This window comes from Patagioenas fasciata, chromosome 13 (genome assembly GCF_037038585.1).
Source record: "Patagioenas fasciata isolate bPatFas1 chromosome 13, bPatFas1.hap1, whole genome shotgun sequence".
NCBI lineage: Eukaryota > Metazoa > Chordata > Aves > Columbiformes > Columbidae > Patagioenas > Patagioenas fasciata.
Window position 1 is genome coordinate 7,589,797 of NC_092532.1, and position 7,927 is coordinate 7,597,723.

Below are 7,927 nucleotides of genomic sequence, written 5' to 3' on the forward strand. Positions count from 1 at the left end.
GGTTTCACTTAAAGTGGATATCACTTTACCGGTTTTAACAAACTTCAAAGTAAGTGCCCTAATGCTACTCATTTTGTGTGTCTGTTTTACATCAGTCACAATTCTGTATCACGGTTTCACTTCTGCCTGATACTTATCATAAATTTTTGTAACTGGAAAGCACACTTAGTGTATGGATTAAATTAAGAATGGTTTTACAAAGCAGCATGATAGCAGACATTTATGTTATTAACTCACATTTTTACATATCTGCTGATATGTTGCTAGAGCATGTTAAAATATGGTATGGTAATCCATACCACATACATCAGCAAGATAAATACATTTAACTGAAATAGAATCAGAAATCAGTTTTATGAGGCTCAGTTTCAAGACACTGAAATACAGACTTTTTCTTTTTTTTCAAATAAAACTATTCATTTCTAATTCATTATACCACTTGAATTCAATGGAAAACGGCTAATTCTAATAAAACCAAGTGTTAGTGCTGATGGTGCAATCTTATACACACAGAAAGTCTCCTAGGAATGCAGCTTGGGAGTGATAGCTTGAATACTGAGAAAGTTTTCCCCAACATGGAGATTTTACACTGTTTGCCTGTACATGGACTGTCCTGGATGATTTCACAGCCCTTGGTTTTTCTCACTTTGAGGAGCAAGACCACATATAATATCAACCCCAAAAGAAACAGTGTTGGTCTATTTTTCTATAAGGATAAGAAGAACAACAAATGAAGGAGGATCTGGGAGAAGTGGGCTGCCCTGATTCTCAGTTATAACTTGTTATTATGCCTCAGTCCTCATGCAAAACTAATGCAGCTGGGTTCCCCCAGTGACCTTACTGCTTCGGGATTCTCTATCCCGACCAGCACCAAAAGTGCAAAGTGGATTTAAACAGCTGTCATTAGAGGTGAGCAAGTTAGCACATCTGGTCCAAGAGGCACTTCGAGTTCGGATACAGCCTTGAAGAAGTGACAACAGTGAGCAACAGGGAAAAGGCACATCATACACTCTGCTCCAGGGACAAAACTCACCCTGTTTCTTTCCAGCCACATTCCTTCAGTGCACACACCCCAGTGGCAGGGCGAGCAGTGGGGGTACATTGTGCTCCATTTTCCTACAACTTTGATTCAGTCTGGATTGGATATTCATTGCTGCCACTCAAAAATTTCCCTGGTTTCCTCTTGAAATGCAGTTTTTCCAAGGCTAAGGACCATGTCACTCTAAGCAGTTGTTCACAAAATATTTTTAATCTGGAGACCTTTTTCCCCCAGCCATCTCCCAAAATGTTGACTCGCTAACAGATAGTGTAATTAAATCTACTGTAAAGCCTGTAATTTTGCTAGAAATACTTGATTCTGCCTGGGCCAGCCACCCTGTCTCTAATTCTTTGAGGACATGCATACAGTACATACACAGTTGCCAGTGATCAAGGATCAAGAGTAGTCATTTGTAGAAAGGAAGGTAAAAATCTTCTTGATGATCCCATGAGCAAATGGTCCTATCAGATGCATTTCCAAGGCAAAATGAAATTGTTCCTCAAGGCTGTAATAAAAGCCAGCCATTGGAGCTTATTTTAGAGGCATGTCATTGATCCAACAGTATGAAAAAGAAAGGCTGAACTCCATAAGAAGGCAAAATTTTAGCAGGTACACATGTATTTGAGCTACAGGTCTGAAATCTCTTATATTCCCCTCTCCTCCTCTTCCCCCTCGCTGTATGAGTCTTGTCCCTGGAAGCAAACAGAAGTCTCAGGAAGGCTGAGAGTCTCCTGTTCACACCTGCATTGTGCCATGACATCATATAACGCATATTCACCTGCCTTTATGCCTTTAAGGACTTACCTGGAGGGACCCAATGAGCAGCAGACTGCACCAAGCTGCAGCAGCAGAACTTGACCACAGGCCAGTCGTCCTCCCTCCTCCCCCCCCCGAAATGGGGACAAAAACCCCAAGACTTTCTTCTTGTAGAGGTCCTGAGTGCTGCAAAGTCTCCTCTGCAGTACAGGGGAAATAAGGGACTTTACCTTTGACTTCAAAAAGCTTTAAAAAATAGCAGGAATAGTAAAGATTTTCCTGTGCCCTCCCCTCCAGGTACACACAAGCACAGTATTTAAAACTGTCAAACATCAGAAGTCAGACACATCCTGAAAGCACAGTTACCCTCATCCAGGAGGCATTATGATTAATTGTAATTTTGAGATTATACAACAGCTATTTAGTAATTTTAGGGTACAAGCAACTACTTTAGTAAGCTTACAGATAAGTTATTAGCGTGGCAGTGAACTTCTTTGGAAAGGTAACTTAATTACTCCCTCCCTTGAGAAATCTACAACATCTAGCACACATAAAAGAAGGCATCTCGGGTACTAACTTGTCCAACAGTTATAAAGGTGTAGGGAGACATGAAGATGCCTAAATACGTATAACCACAGAGCTTCAGAATAATAGGAGTCAAAATTATAAGATATCAAGGATCTGTGCAGCTTTTAAATACTGCTAGAGGCCATGTAAAAAGCTAAAATTATTTTCAACTGTCCATATCAGTACTTTGGCTTCTGTTTAGACTGCATGTTTTTCGGGGCAGAATCATGTGTCTCGGGTGCACGCTGCTCCACATGCCATGTCCCTAACCCAGAGTGAGGTCTCCCAGATGAGTTACTGCAGTACCTATACATATCAATATCCCTCTATATAAAAGAACACTAATAATAGAGATAAATCAGTTGCAGGTTGTATCTCCTTTTCTCACAGCACATCTCCACCACCAGCAACATGCCCTCAGACATATTGCAAGTCGCTTTGAAGCCCCTAGATGAGGTGGCAGGAGGAGTGACAGCGTGGTGGCACAGGGCTCACTGCCCTCACCACCCAGATACAGCACTGGCAGAAGCCAGCACAGGTGCATCCTCACCGCTGTCAGGTCACCAGTTACTGACCCCTTTTTCATTTACCCTTTTAGCCTTTGTTTCTGCAGCCTGTTTTTAGGAGTGACTTCTTTCTGTCTCACACTGAGCAGGTGGGGACATGAAGAAGCCCTAAGACAGAAAACTTGCACAACTGACTTAAGGTGTAAGTTCAATGCACAGAGTAAAGACAAGGCTTTCAAAAGCAGAAATTCATCTACTTCTATAGTACTGTTCAAGTGAAGAATTTCTACAGCTACACAAATAGGGAAGAATTTTTTTCCACATAAGAGAATGATTTCCAGCCCCTGTTAAAACCCAACATCAATGCCAGGCTTATTTATTTTGCAGTCCAGTTTAGGAAGAAAGCAATTGTCACCATCAGCATTTGGATCCATTCTAATGAAAGATTGTGAGATGTGCATCCCCCACAAACACAGCTGGATTTTTCAGCCACATCACGGCTAGAATTGACAGACAAAACTGTACCAATAATCCTGCGTTACGTAAAACACAGTTTACCCAAACGTTATACCCCTGTGCTATGCTTACAATGTAACACCAATTCCTGGCTCAGACGTTATTTCTGGTGCCCATATGTTGTGTACTAACCAGTCACATCGAGAGACTCGCTGTTTGGAGATACCTACTCGCATGTGTAATTCATGACATACACGTTACATCAGTTAACAGTTAACATGTACTAAGTGCGTAAATGCTTAACAAAGAAAAATACTGCTGTGTGCCCAAAACGAGGGGGGACACAATTTGAAAGCAGATGTGTTCCTCTAAAAGACAAAAGCATGCTACAGTAAATATTCATTCCTATTAACTAGGAATGCTATTATTTACATCTCCATAAGAATTTGGATAATTTATGTGCAAATTTGTATTTTCTTTTAAAAATAGGAAAGACCATCATCATTCATTGCTAGGCCTAGAATAAAAACTACTGATGATTTGGACCCAACATCCTGTCTACCAGTATACACAAAGAGAAAAAGTAGTGCTGGACAAGAAATTCAGCAACCCCGCTGCTGTGATGCACCCTCACGTGAAACTCCTCAACCAGCCACGGACACCACAGGATGCACAGCCCTTGGTTTCCCCACGGAAAAATCTCCAAGGAACAAGAACTACAAGCTTTTATTGAAAGCAAGAGAAGGTGATGTAATTGTGACACAGTAGATGTCTTTGGCAACTGATCAGCATCATTTTCCCTGGGCTTTCGCTGTCTTGCAATCTACAGACTTTCTTGTTCTTACTATCTGTGCATCCCACGGTCACCAGGAACCCTGTTGGACTTCAGGTGACCAGCACGAGGCAATACAGACTGCTGCTTCTTCAGGGACACGCCTGGAATTCAGTTTCTGTTTTGATCTATGCACTAACAAATACTAAGATATGCTGACCACTGCAGCAAGTGCTCTAGCTGTACAGGCACTCCAGAAAAACCCCAAATTCAGCATGTGAGGAACTTCATCAGGTGTTCCAGTTGCTTTTCTTAATCAGCCATCACCAACTGGACCCCACTCAAACCTCATCTTCTGCTCACGACTCAGCTGCCATCAGGTACAAAAGCAAGCAACAAACTTTCACTGACTTGCTCAAACAAAGTAATTGCCAAGAACCCGATAGCTTTATCATTGGAGATATTGTCACTGGTTCTCTCAAGGGCCCCATAAACTTCAAAGCTCTTCAGATAGGGCAGGATGGGCAGACTTCGCATGATGCCAACCTCAGAGAGAAGCAACTTGGGAACGCGAGTCGCCACAAATCTCAGTCTCTTTCCTCCCATCTACAGCAAAACCAATACTGCCAGGTACAGAGAATTGGTCAACAACAGCAAAGTTACTTCTTGCCCCAAAAGCCCATAAAATCATACAGAAAAGGGAAGTATCTGAAGAGCGGAAGGTGTAGCAAATATTTTCATTATGTTTTTATATTTCACGTTTATGGCAGTGAAACAGAGAGCGTATGCAATTCATTTGGATACGTGGTCTCCATCTGTCCCAGAGAGCAGAGCAGTGTCTTGTAAGATTAGGTACTTGCATTATTACTTCAAAGAAATTCTTGACAAATGTTTTGTCAACATTTCTGAATGCAATAGGTGAAATGAACCTTCTGTAGAAACAACATATAAACAAACCTGGTAGGGTGAGAAACTAATCTTAACACTTAAAATAATTAAATGAGGCACTAATTTGTTCAAACAACTAAACATTAAAAATATTCTACTTTTCAGGCGAATTTTACATGCAATTTTTACAAATCTGCGGTTTTCAAAAGACTGCAAAGGCTGACTTGGAGGATACAGTAAAGAGAAAACCTGGAAGCCACACGTTTGATACACATTTTAGGTGTTTTGGTTTTGATTGCGGTTTGGGTTTTTTTGTTGTTGTTTGTTTGTTGGGGAGGGGGGTGTGTGTTTGGTTGGTTGGTTTTGAACTCAAGTAGGATAGTTCACTGACTGTGTAATAGTTCCTCCCAAGGTAATTTGCTATGATGCTAAAAATGGCCCCAGAATATCAGAGGCAAGATTTTATTTTATGATAAAACTAAAAAGCGTATAAATTATGGCTGGCAAAATAACCAACGATAACACTAATTTATGTAAATATGTACTGTACAATACAAAGAAATATTCATCTTCGAGAAGCATATAAGAAGATTAAAAATTCTGCTGATTAAAGCAAATAGCCTTTTTAATGTATTTTGGGTTAGATGGAGTATGTTTCCGAAATGAAGAATTTTGCTAAATTCAAAATATAAATAAAAGTAAATTAAAGAATTAATTAGAAACAACACGCTGTATTTCTGATCACAGCCAAAAATACAAATCAACTAAGATAAAAAGGAATTTTACATCAAGCATTGTCTATCACCCACCTCATCCGCCTGTGTGATCACAACTTGTGGGATGCTGCTGCTGCTGCTGTCATCTTTTCATCTTCATGCTGAGCTTCCTCTGTTCCTCCACGATCCGAAGAACCACAGCCTAGCACTTCACCAACGCGCTGCTCATCTTCTGGAAAGTCAGCGCTGACTGAAGTCTCAGCATCTCCCACAAAGGCTGACAGGGACTCTTTGTGAGCTCTGTCAGGGGTTACCTGAGCCTCCTCAAAGGTCTGGTGTCTCAGGATGACAAACTTTGTTCCCTGTTGAACAAAGAAAAGACAAGACATAAAGGGCCTTTCAATAGGACACTGACTTCTTTAGCTTTGCCGTGAACTATATTTGATACATAAGGGATCCTAAGCGTGTATGATGCCGCAGACTGTAACATTTCAAAGCTTGTACAGTGTCTTTCTCAGGGAAAGGATTCTGCAAAACAAAATTATTACAGCAACATTCGTCTATTTCCACAGAAGAATCCTTTACACAAATAAAAGAAACCTGCACACACTCTATATCAAATAAACAAGCAAGTCCCAGCAAGAGGAGGAATTTTTTGAACGCTGTCGCTGTTACCGCAAGACTCTGACTGAGGCTCCCAGATCTGAGCATCGCAGGGGTCTCTGCCCTCTCCCAAACCCCCATTCTGGCTGCTGCTCAGGGCTCTGCAGCCCCTCAGGGAAACGGGTTCCTGTGCCCAGGAGGGATGGCCCAGTGGGATCAACACTACACTTAAACTCAGCTCATTAGCGCCGTGTTTATATATAAAACACAATGCATTATGCAGCCAAGTAATTCACGCTCAGGGCAGTGTTATTAAACTCCTTTCTTCCCTACGTATTTGATATTTCGTCTCCCACCAAGTTCCAGGTTTCGAAATTGGGTGAATTCCCATCCAGAGCATTCGGCATTCATCTCCTCAGCCTGCAAATGTTTATTGCTGAGCATGTGAGAAAATACCACTTTTTTTTTTTTTTTAATGTAATCCACAGATGTATGCTGTGCAATCCTGTTCTCCAACATTTGGTTATAAGGAGAAATTATTTCATTACAATTATTATTATTATTATAGTATCTGCTTCTGGCCTTCGATTAAAATAACTTGAAATTACTTTTTTTTTTTTCCCAAAAACCTGGCAGAGTACGACTTTCTAAATGACACAGGGCATAATTTACTAGAAAGGGAAACGGTTCTGTGACTAAAATGACATAATGTTGATTTCCATGCAAAGCACGGTCTCAAGGATTTACAAGAGAGACAAGAATGACCACATATAAGTCTAGAGTTTCACTTAATAAATCTGTGTAGTAAATTTACACTGGTCAGTTATGGACCCCAGTAAAGCCACAATGATTGGTGTTCGCTCACAGAGACCCAAATTGACAACTGCATTTGGGAAAAGTTCATATCTCTGGGAACAGCAGAGCAACCTCGAATACACACAGAGCTCATTCTAAGGGAGCGTCACCACAATATAACGAGTGAGCTCCCCTTTCATGATAGCAAATTAGCAAGGCGATGTGCTCACTTCTTTATATGTGCATCGTGGTTACTGGTCAGAAAGCAGCTGCGTTGATTAAAATCTGAACACCAGGCAGACTGTTGGTCTATGTATTTTCATGGTATAACTTGGAATTACACCATATCTTGACCCACAAAAATCAGTACAAATTCAGATTAGACCCATTCAGCATTTCTTCAGGATGCTGCAGACACTTCTGACACATTCAGAAAAGTCCCACACAAACTTCAGAACCAGCTCAACTTCTCCAAAATGAGCTCAGTTCAGCTCCTGCAACCCCCCAATGCAGATCCTGGAGAGCAAGGTCTGCCTGGACTGCGATGTGCAATAGTAATGTAGCTGTGACAGAGTAAAGCTATGAGTAAGTAAAAGCTTGTAGGAAGAAATATTTTACTAATTAACTGATGTAGCAAGCTCTGAATTGGCAAGTGCTTGGTCACAGAAGCCTCCTCCAGCTCCAGATCAGAAATGTCAAGCTGAACGCAGCAAGGAATGACTGCCCTGAAGGAAAAGCTTCATGAGGAATCGAGGACAGAACAGTGCTGGGTTGCTACCAGAAGGTTTCCATCTTTCCTCACTCCCAAGTAAAAAAAAATATATATATA

General features: G+C 41.1%; 1 long non-coding RNA gene across 1 annotated transcript in view; it reads right to left on the reverse strand.

Moving 5' to 3' along the window:
- Positions 1-5,879, reverse strand: part of LOC136107137 (uncharacterized) — a 174,512-nt gene extending 168,633 nt beyond the window's left edge. The window contains exon 1 of the long non-coding RNA XR_011741312.1: positions 5,794-5,879. This is a non-coding gene — a long non-coding RNA (uncharacterized lncRNA). The remainder of the gene's footprint in view (positions 1-5,793) is intronic.
- Positions 5,880-7,927: the final 2,048 nt, after the last annotated feature.